Genomic DNA, 10,963 nt, shown 5'->3' with positions numbered 1-10,963 from the left:
TGGCTGACGGGAGCTGTCTAAAGCAGCTAAATGAATAATCATCTGTGAGTTAGACTGGAGACAAACGCATAACGAGGATGATGTGAACCTTGTTGACTTGAGGGGGCTGGAAAAAAAGAACGAGTGACAGAGAAAGACGGAGAGAGGCAAAATTTTGCATAGACTCAAATGGCACACATATTATATTGGGGATAGAATTGCTTTACTTGCAGTCAAGCCTGCAAGGATGAGTAGTTGCTTGTCACCATATCCAAGAGAAACTATCCCCTTCACATTTATTTCCACTGACTATGCTTGAAAGAAACAACATATGAATGGGAAAAATCTAATTTAACACAGGCAGTTTTAAAGCATCTTCAAGGGTAAATATTTTTGACCAAAGCTTTTGATCACTCACATGCAAACAAACATGCTTTCAACTAACCGATAGCTCTACCACCTTGTTCCGTATACATCACACACCTTAGCAATAAGCCATGAGATGCTACATTATGTAGGGGCTTGAAAGATGTGTCTTTAAAAAGCAGTATGAGAAGCTTCTCTGCATCACTGTGAAACTCAGTGTCAATTGGCACAATAATTGCCAATGTAAAACACCAAGACTCGGAGGCAAAAGTTCAGAGTCCTGCATTTTTTACCACTTAGAATGAAATAATCATTAAATGTCCATTAAATTACATAGCACTTCAACAGTGACCAGACAGAGTCTTTCATGTTTTTTAATTCACAACAAACTGTCTTGGAAACAGTTCCATTCCACTTGACCAACTATTTGACTCCACCCAATTAAAGATTGCATTTCCTGTTATTGTTTGCATCTTTTTCTTCCCGTTCAGTCAGAGATTCACTTGGTTGGGGAGAGGTGGGTTTGGTATGATGACTAGCCAATATCTACTGAAGGATGGACAAGCAAGACAAAAATGATGCACATTTGCGTACATAATATCTGTCTGTTGTCACTAAATGAAAAGGAGGGTTTTATATTGTCTGTGTAGGTTCTCAGTCATCCAAGTCATGGTGAATTATTGTCAAAATCTTCTTGTCATGGCAACTGGACCTGAATTTCTTCACTTGAAGACATTTCACCCCTCATCTGAGAGGCTTCTTCAGTTCTAATGACCTGTGGGGAGTTTCTAAATATAATTGACAGGGTTTTGGGCGAGTTCAGGGTCCCTTCACTTGTTGGGGCTTACGGAGCATTCAGGTTTAAAGGCAATATTATGTCTTGATGAAACACAGAGGCATTTACAAAGTTGGCAGATTGGTTTACTATCTAACTTGATCTTAATGAAAACATCAGCTGCTAAAATCTAATTTATACAAGAGATAGTAAAACCCCTTTTCTCATGCATGCAAGGAGAGAGTACAGCTTATAGTAGCTCTGAGCAGGACAACAAGGCTTGATGATATTCAAATGATCTGATCATGGAGCATATGTTTTAGGTGTTCCTGCAATGGCTTTTTAATGGCCCAGCCACTAAGAGCTAATATACAATAAAGCAAAAATGAAGACCGCTGTCCTGCAGGGTTCCCACAGTAACATCCAACCTCTATGAATGCTGATTGGCCATCTGCTACTGGTTTGTGTCACTTCCTATTAAGCTCATTGATCCTCCTTCCCTGTCTGTGGCATGTGGTTGATCATCGTGGGTCAGTGCGTGTGCTTGAAATACGAATATGGCACAATTGTATGATTGTAGTGCATGATGGTCTCTGTGCGTTTGCTGATGCAGGCTCTCCAGCTATACTTCTATGGACAGCAGCTTTGATTGGGGTGTTTATGTAGAGTAATGCAAAAGAAAGATCATCATCCCTATTTTTTGAATGGAATAAAAGATGTCATCGGGTCACGATAGAGGATGGTTCACTAACCTAGAGGGTGGATCTAAAGTATGCAAGATAGCAATGTTGGATGGACAAAGAAGTCATATTTAAAATAATAATAATTATAAAGAAATATATACATTAATAGTAATGAACATAATTGTTATTTCGAATACAACCTTAAAACCACATCTGGCATAGAAAGGAGAGGTAACATCATTCATTTGCAAGGGCCATTACATTACTGGATCTTTTCCTCAATAATATTGACAGAAAAGTACAGTTATCTTTTTCACATCAATTCATATATAATATATATAGAATTGATATATTATAAATTGTTATTGGAATATCTTTGATAAAATAATGACATTTTCACGTGATCCTTGATTTTGGGGGTCAACCTTGCTCAGGGGTTTGGAACTGGATATTCCTGGTTTGATTATCAAACACGTTTTAGCCTCTCAAAGGATTTGATGTTGTATGTAACTTAGTGGTAGGCTACATGCTTTGCATTTATGAGGTCCTGGGTTTAGTGCCATGGTTTCATCAACATGAACCCATGTACCATAATTTTCTTTGGTATTTGCTTTGGATTTCTGGGACTACTATTGCGTCATCATTGTTTCCTATCAATAGATTACTCAGAGAACTTATCAGACTTTTTCCTTTTCTTCAAGAAATACTAAAATGCTTAGACTACCTCAGTGGTGTTTCACCAAGGCACGACCAGTGGTTGGCCACTTCAGAAGGAAATTAATTACTCTCGTAAGAAGATAGTAAGAAATATTTCTACCTTGGAGAATTTCTCTAATCTGTCTTCCTTTACTGAGACCTATAAGGAACAGCAACCCATGTGAAAGGTGCTATAGCTACTCAAGCCAGCAGTGTGCAGATCTGGCAGATCAGGCATGTGATCCATCCCCACCTCCTGCCCTCAGTTCCTTCTTAGTTTCCTACTGGGGCTCATTTATTTACATTAGTGGCAGGCAGAAAGTCATCAGAGGAAGTCTTAAAGTATAGCCACAATGGCAGATATAAGCCCGCCACCCAAAAGCCTTTTTTTTTCTTTTGACTAAGAGGATTTGTGTCTGGTCCATGTATCAGACCCCTCTCTTTCTTACTGGGACAAAGTCACCCCTTTCACTCGCACTGAGTTAAAGCAGCATCTTGTGACTAGCTGCCTGGCTAATGACATTTATCCGTATTGAAACGAAGAGGAAGAGAGATGCAGATTTGGACACATACTACACCAACACCTGAGAAAGGCAAATGCAAAACAACTGGCTATTTTTAAGTCTTCTATGCTCTGGGAATGTGGCACACACACACACACACACACACACACACACACACACACACACACACACACACATACACACACACACACACACACACACACACAGGGAAACAAAGCTCACTTACAGCGTCTTATCCCCTTACTGGCCACCAGTAGAAATGAACCTCATTCTCTGGGGTTTATATTTTCTCCTGGTCGAGCTTGGCTAGGCGCATACTGTTAAGATGCCAGCCAAACAATTTCTCCTCTCCTTTCCACCATTTCCTCCTTTCTAATGCTAATGCATGGATGGATATATCCCTCTGGCAACTAGCATGCAAGAAGGCCAAATTTCTGCTTAACTCCTAAGACAAAGTTTTATAGTATGTAGGCCAAGAGCTGTGCTCAGAAAAACATAGGAGAGCCTCAGCATTTTCTGTTTTAAAATAGATGATTTAATGTGGTCTTATCGTTTGCTTGAATACATACTGTAGGTTGGGGGGGCTGAGCAGGAGGAAGAAATTTGTGGTCTCTGAAACGCTAAAGTGGCGACTAACAAAATTCAACACATCATAGTTGGACCTAACTCACTGAACGTCACAAAATTGAATTGTACAGACAGGCTGCTTTTTGTTTACTTCTTTGGGGTTGATAATACAAGACTTCTGTGGCAGCTTCGTCAAAGACTTCTTAGTCATCCAAAAAAACTAAGAACAAACGGCTTTGTTTTAGCAGTATAGCTTACTATTAGAACAACAGCTCCTTAAATTGTAATTTAAATTCAAATGTTGGCCTGTCATTCATTTAGGTGTCATTATCAATTTAACAGCACTCATCCTTGCACTTGCACTTTGTGAGTTGAACACCAAGCTGCACTCAAATGCTTTATCTGCACTAACAACACTGGTCATAATTATAATAACTTTTACATCTCTGCATACGTTTACAGCCACCTGCAATATCTATTTCATTTCCCTCCAACGTTTATAGATTATACAGTATGTTTATCACTGCCATTATTTGTTATCAATACATATGTACTGTAAATGCCCTCTCATACTTTTTCTGTTTTCGCATCTCTGCCAGTCCCTCCCCCATCCAGTAGACTCGACAAACTTTCAAGCTTATGTTAGCCTACTACTGTTAGTTCTTCAATGTTCTTTTGATCCCAAAAGATTTCCTGAACTTTTTGTCAGAGGAGAGGCAGTGGTGTGTCAGACACTCAGGAGATGCAACCTAGTGTGCACACTCGTTAAGCTGCGGCTGCAGGGAATCCGCACTACACTCCTGTTTATGCATCTGACAAACATTCACTCCCTCCCAAAGAAGATGAGCAAACTGATGATCCTTGACAGAACAAATTCAGACTTTAGTAGATCTGCCTTCCTGTACTTTCTGGGTCCTGGCTCAGCAATTACATCCAAGGCACTGCCTGACTGTCAGCTTTACCATGCAGACTGCAATGTTGAACTGTTTTTACATGGATGAAGGTTGGTGTGCAGATGCCACAGTGCTGACGAAATCATAGAACACTCTCTTAGAGACATCTTCATTAACTACTGCCTTTTTATTCACCACAGGGGTTTTCGTTAGTCAGTGATTACATTCCACTTAAGGTACGTGTTAGTGAGCCTTTACAACACCTGGCTGACCAGGTGACTGACATGGAGTAAAATCCAGACCCCTTGGTACTATTCCTGTGGACTTCAACGGAGTAAACCTCAGCCACAAACTATCAAAGTGCAGAAGGCATGTAAAGTGTCTGAACAGGGACACAGCACGCTGGACCACTGTTACACAATTTTAAAGGAAACTTGCAGGTTTGTTGGACCCATCATCTCCCACAACCTTGACTGGTCATCCAAAAAAGATGTCATCAAAAAGGCCCAACAGAGGATATACTTTCTATGTTAGCTCAGAAGTTATACCTGCCTCAGGAGCTGCTGCCTTAGTTTTACTCTACAGTCACCCAGTCTGCTCATATATGATTGTCAGGTTTGGTACAGCCACCAAACAGGACATAAACACATGTGAATGGAAGTGAGGACTGCAGAAAACAGAATATCAGCAACAAACTGCCTTTTTTACATGACCAATACCCTTCCAGAAGGTATACTGTAGGTCAAGAGCCAGGCAGTAAACATCACTGCTGACCCATTCAACCCAGAACACAACCTGGTCTCACTTCTCACCTCAGGTAGGAGGTAAAGATGCCTTTATACCAGCACTACAACACATGAGGATAGCTTTTTCCCACAATCCATTACTCTACTTAATGCATAAATCCTCACAACCCCTTACATGCCATGTCACACACCAACAAAATATCTGTACCTGTTCATCACTTTATTTATTATTGTTTTGTGATGGACACAAGAGGCAGTGCCTCTCACTCAATAGGACTGTTGCTGGGGGGTTTACGTCCCAGCTGTTTTCTGATTCATTGTGTTCCCTTGATAGTATTTTTATGTGGTTGAGGAATAGCGTTTAAGCTTGCCCTTGTCTCTTCTAATCTAATATGGTTAACCTAATTACCTTGATTTCCCGCAACCTCAGTGGCCACTTTACTCATGTTGAATATTACCTTACTATTTAAACAGACATTGCACTCTGCACTTTGTGTTTGTATAATTTTCTTCTCAAGTTATTGTGAATCTTCACATTAATATGAGGTGTAACTATCAGCTATACCCAAATACCTTTTATTTTTGAACATACTTCATTACATTATATTACATTACAGTCATCTAGCAGACACCTTTATCCAAAGCGACTTACAAAAATAGCAATTCAATTACCGAACATCCAAAATACCAGTAGTTGTTATTCAGAAGTCACCACTCTACCAAATAGCCATCTCAAAACCATATACATGCATATATAATTTCTTTGTTTTTTTGTTTTTTTTTGGGGGGGGGGCTACAATAAAGTAAATAAAGCTGACTGATTCTGATATGCTGGTTCTTCCCATTCTGCACACACAGTTATACATAGATATATTTATCAATTCATTAATAAAAATATATATCCATATATTTTTACATATATTGGACACTGAGGGGACTGAAGAGAACAGACAGGAGTACAGGGAGATACAGCCTAAGGGAAAGATAGATAGCAAAACAAAGGGCATACGCTGACTTGTATGCTTGGCTGGACAGAAAGGAGGGAAAAAAATGTGAGAGATAGAGATGGAGTGGATATATAGTGATTCCGGGTGATTAAGGATAGAGAGGGAAAAGAAGTAACAAATTCTAGAAGAGTGAACGGAAAGATGGAAAGACTCCTTTGAAGAGCTGATGAATGTGGAAAATAAAAGAGAGGCAAGGCTAGAAGAACCACAAAGTAGCAGAGATGAGTAAAATTGAAGTGAGGAAGGCGTTGAAGAGGATGAAGAGTGGAAAGGCATTTGGTCCTGATGATATACCTGTGGATGTACGGAAGTGTCCAGGAGAGGCAGCAGTAGAGTTTCTGCCTTGATTATTCAACAGGATCTTAGAGAGTGAGAGGATGCCACAGGAATGGAGAAGAGTGATGGTGCTCTCATTTTCAAGAGTAATGGGGGTTCAAAATTGTAGAAACTATAGAGGGATAAAGTTGATGAGCCGTACAATAAAGTTTCACATTTATTTCGCATTCATTAGTTCGCATTTGTGAACAGCAGTATGGCTTCATGCCTAGAAAGAGTACTACAGATGCAGTATTTGCGTTGAGAATGCTAATAAAGAACAGAGAGGCATTTTGTTTTTGTAGACCTAGAAAAAGCATATAATAGGGTGCCAAGAGGAACTTTGTATTGTATAAGGAAATCTGGAGTGTCAGAGAAGTATGTTAGAGTTGGTGCAGGACATGTATGACAGTGGTGATGTGTGCTGTTGTTATGGTTTCCCCCAAGAGCACAGACACAGGTAAGTTGAAATGCGGGTGGTTTAATGAATTCTCAGTCTTGTTCGTTTCTACACGAAGCCAAGTTGGAGACAACATAAACTTCTGATTCAAACGAGATCAGACGATGTCTGAATCCTTGGGTCTGCCTTTATACTCTGGCTTGATTAGTGGAATTGTTTCCTTGTGAGGCGTGGTCACCAGGTGCGGGGGATAATTGCAGTGATTGCTGTGCAGCTGGCCCGGGGACCGAGGAGTCGTGACAGCTGTAGGGGTTCAAGGTGTAGGTGGGACTTCATCAGGGATCAGCAACAACAGCAACAACACTAAAGCAACATGGGTCAACTTAACCTTCTGTGCCTCTTTAGCTCTCACTCACACTCCACCTCCTTTCATCCCAAACACTTTCGCAGCCAGTACGGAATCACAGAACTCTGAACATTCCTTAAACAGTACTGAAGGGTCACTACCCAATCCTCACAATACCCTTGCTCCAAGTGATCACAGGAAAAGGCCTTTAAATGTTACGGAGGTCTTCTCTGACTCCGAGGCCCCCCTAGGAGTGCACAAGAAAGGCTGCACATGCAGTGTCTACACTACCTGCTGATGAGCAGGAGGTGAGTTTTGGGATGGAGAAGGTGGGGGGGTTGTAAGGGGAACAGTCCCTGAACCTGTAGGTGTGGCTGCTTTACTTCTCTGGGCAGGCATTGAGGGTCCGGGGTTTCGATGTGGATGTAAGTCACCTCTGCAAGGGGCAAACCTATCCCTGTGGAGGACCACCACCTGGGAGGAAGCTGGACCCTCCTTACCACCTCCCCCAGCCTCTCCTATATCTCACAAGGCCTCACACACTGACTGTCCAGCTTGGGGCCCCGGCCCTTCTTCCTCTTAGTTGCTTGTGCGCTCCCTGCTGCACTTGGTTGGCCAGAACCAGCCTCAGCAGCAAGCTTCTTGACTGTATGGCTCAGTTGAGCATAATGCTCTGCAGCACGGTTAAACTCCCCCTTACATCCCAACTTACCCACACAAACACTATCCATTACCCCTTCCTTGACTGTCTGATGAACATTGTCGTTTTCTCGTCGCACTGCCATACCCTCGGCTGCACAGGAGTTAGCCTGTCTGGGCTCACTGCGCCAGCGGAGTTCTGCAGGTTAAACCTCAGGTTTTACTTGATATTAATGTAATGTCTGAGCATAGGTGCCCAATGATGACAAGTTGCTAGTTAAATAACCTCAGTTTTATTAGAACAATTATGCCACCCTTAAGTAACAGCTACTCAACTTACCTTCTGCGTCCCTCGCACTCTCCCACTCAAACCCTGACCCCTCACTCTCTCTTATCCCAAAACACATTCACGGCCAATAGGAAATCACAGAATTCCGAACATACCTTTAAACAGTACCGCAGGGTTGTTACAATAATATCCACACAATACACCTAACAAGCCAAAGGTGAACCTCCATGTGGTTCACATGCCACTCAATGATTGGTCAAAAGGCAGCTTCATAGCGCATAAAAAGGTCAGAGTGCTTTATTGCTACCACTGTGAATTATTTGGCCACTATATTTAATTGTTAAAGTGGGTTTGCTGATGTGTTATGTGACCTTAGGATTGGCACGTGGGATGTCAAAAAAAGTTGTATACACATGCTGTGCATACAACTTTTTTCGCTCTGTATCTGCCCATCATAAAATACAAACCCATTAAGCCCTTGCCCTGTATTGATGGTAGCCAGTGTGTGACTACACTATGTGTGAGCAATCATAAAGCCTTGTAACAGAGCTGTATGCTAGCTCAACACACACACACACACACACACACACACACACACACACACACACACAACACACACACACAGAATAAATGATAGATCAAGTCCATTTTTGCCTCTCAGCTATTGCTGTTAATCCCCTTTTAACCTTCTACAGTTCAAGTGTTAGATGCTCTCGAGAAAGTGCGATGCATGATCTGGGAAAAACTGTGCATTTTAGATATGACAAATGTGCATACAGGGCCAGATAAGAATTATTCATGTCGTGCTTTATTCCAAGATGAAGAAGAATGACTTTACTCCTGATAATGCATCTGAGGATTATGCTTGTGCCAACTTCACACAACAAAACAACAGAGAATGGAGAAATGGAGAATTTCGCATTTCTAAACATATCTAAACCCTATTAGTTTCAAGAGCTGTTAAAACTTTGATTGTTACTCTTGTTTACTGATTAGAATGGTAAACTGAGAAGTGCTTCAATAAAATGTGTTACTGATAAATTAGTCATTATTCACATTGGTCCAAAAGTTTTGGTGCAATATTATTTTTTTCTGAACCAAAATGCAAATGTCTGACATGAGACAAAAGTATTTTTGTGTATGCTATTTTGGACTATTTGGACAAACAAAATAAATGAATGGAGTCAAACACTTTATTCTGAATATCCATCTGTCCACCCATCATTTGATGCTTGTCCTACTCTCAGGGTTATGGGACATGCTGGAGCTTATCCTATCTGTCACTGGGAGAGAGGCGGGTACAACCTGTATTGGTTGCCAAGGCCATATATAGACAAATAAATATTCCCTCTCTCATTTACAGTAGGACAATTTTCCTGACCTTTTGCATGCTTTTGACCTGTGAGAGGAACTGGGAGAACCTGGAGGAAATTCACTCTGACATCAGGAGAACATACAAACTCCACAGAGTGTGTGAGAATCCAATCAAGGTCCCTCTTGATTTGTGAGATGGAAGCACTAACGACTACGCCACCATGCCACCTATTCTGAGAACGTATTACTATGCTTCAAAATTGCATTTGTAACTGGTAACACTCCTTTTTTAAAAAACAATTTGATGGAGATATTGAGATTAAAAGAGCCACAACGAGTACCATTCAGATTTCTGTTCCAGGGCAACATTATCGAGTCTTCACAAAAGAGAAGTTGCATTAGAAAGTACAAAACACTACACATTACCTAAATTTACATAAATGACTTTGTCGTCATCTTCTTTTCCTTTCGGCTGATCCCTTCAAGGGTCGCCAAGGCGAAGCCTCTGCATCCTCTTCTGTTAACAATCAATGTCATGTCCTCTTTTAATGCATCAAAAAGTCATTTATTTGGTCTTCCTCTCAGCCACCTTCCTGGTAACCCCAAGTTCAGCATCATGCTACCCATATATTTAGTATAATTCCACCATACAAACAATCTCAGTCTGGCTTTCCAACTTTATTTCCAAAACACCATGTGCGTGGAAATGAACCAGGAATGATCAATTCCACGGTTACTGCTCTTTTCACCCAAGACACATTACCCACTTCAGACTCATCAGTCAATCTGAGGCCCCTTTTACCTGTCATGAAGGTTTGTTGAACTGATTGTGTCCACCTGTTTCCCTCTCCTCACTCTGTTCTTGATTGTCTCCATCTATCTCCCATTAACTGCAGAGTACAAATGTTCTGTGTATCCCTAAGTCAGTGTTGGTTCACTTGTTCACTGGATGACATTTGCCCTTGTTCTCATGCCCTGGATAGTGCAAAGTAGTGCAACGTAGTGGGGGCAGCGTGGCACAGGGGGTGAAGAAATCGTTCTTGGAACTGAACATTGCTGGTTTGATTCCCGCCTCCTAGTGTGTCGAAGTGTTGTTGAGCAAGACACTGAACCCTTATCTAATCCCCTGGCACCACTAGATGGCTGCCAATTGCTAACTGTTCATCCATGATGGGTTAAATGCAGAGAAGAATTTCCTGCAAGTGATTAATTACAATAAATTACAATAAATTAAAAAAGGGAGAATACAGCCTCAGGGTGGCACAGGCCACTGTCACTGCCAGCCTGCCGGGGGCATGGGCCAGTGTCTTCCTGAGCTGGTCCCAAGCCCGGATAAATGCAGAGGGTTGTGTAAGGAGGGGCATCTTGCGCAAAACTTTTGCCAAAACCAAACATGCCAATCAATCATAATAACCAGATCATAC

This window comes from Fistularia commersonii, chromosome 2, assembly GCF_037954325.1.
Source record: "Fistularia commersonii isolate RoL2024-O1a breed Wild chromosome 2, RoL_Fcom_v1.0, whole genome shotgun sequence".
Classification (NCBI taxonomy): Eukaryota; Metazoa; Chordata; class Actinopteri; order Syngnathiformes; family Fistulariidae; genus Fistularia; species Fistularia commersonii.
The sequence above is the reverse complement of the archived record's forward strand: the minus strand, read 5'-3'. Positions refer to the sequence as shown.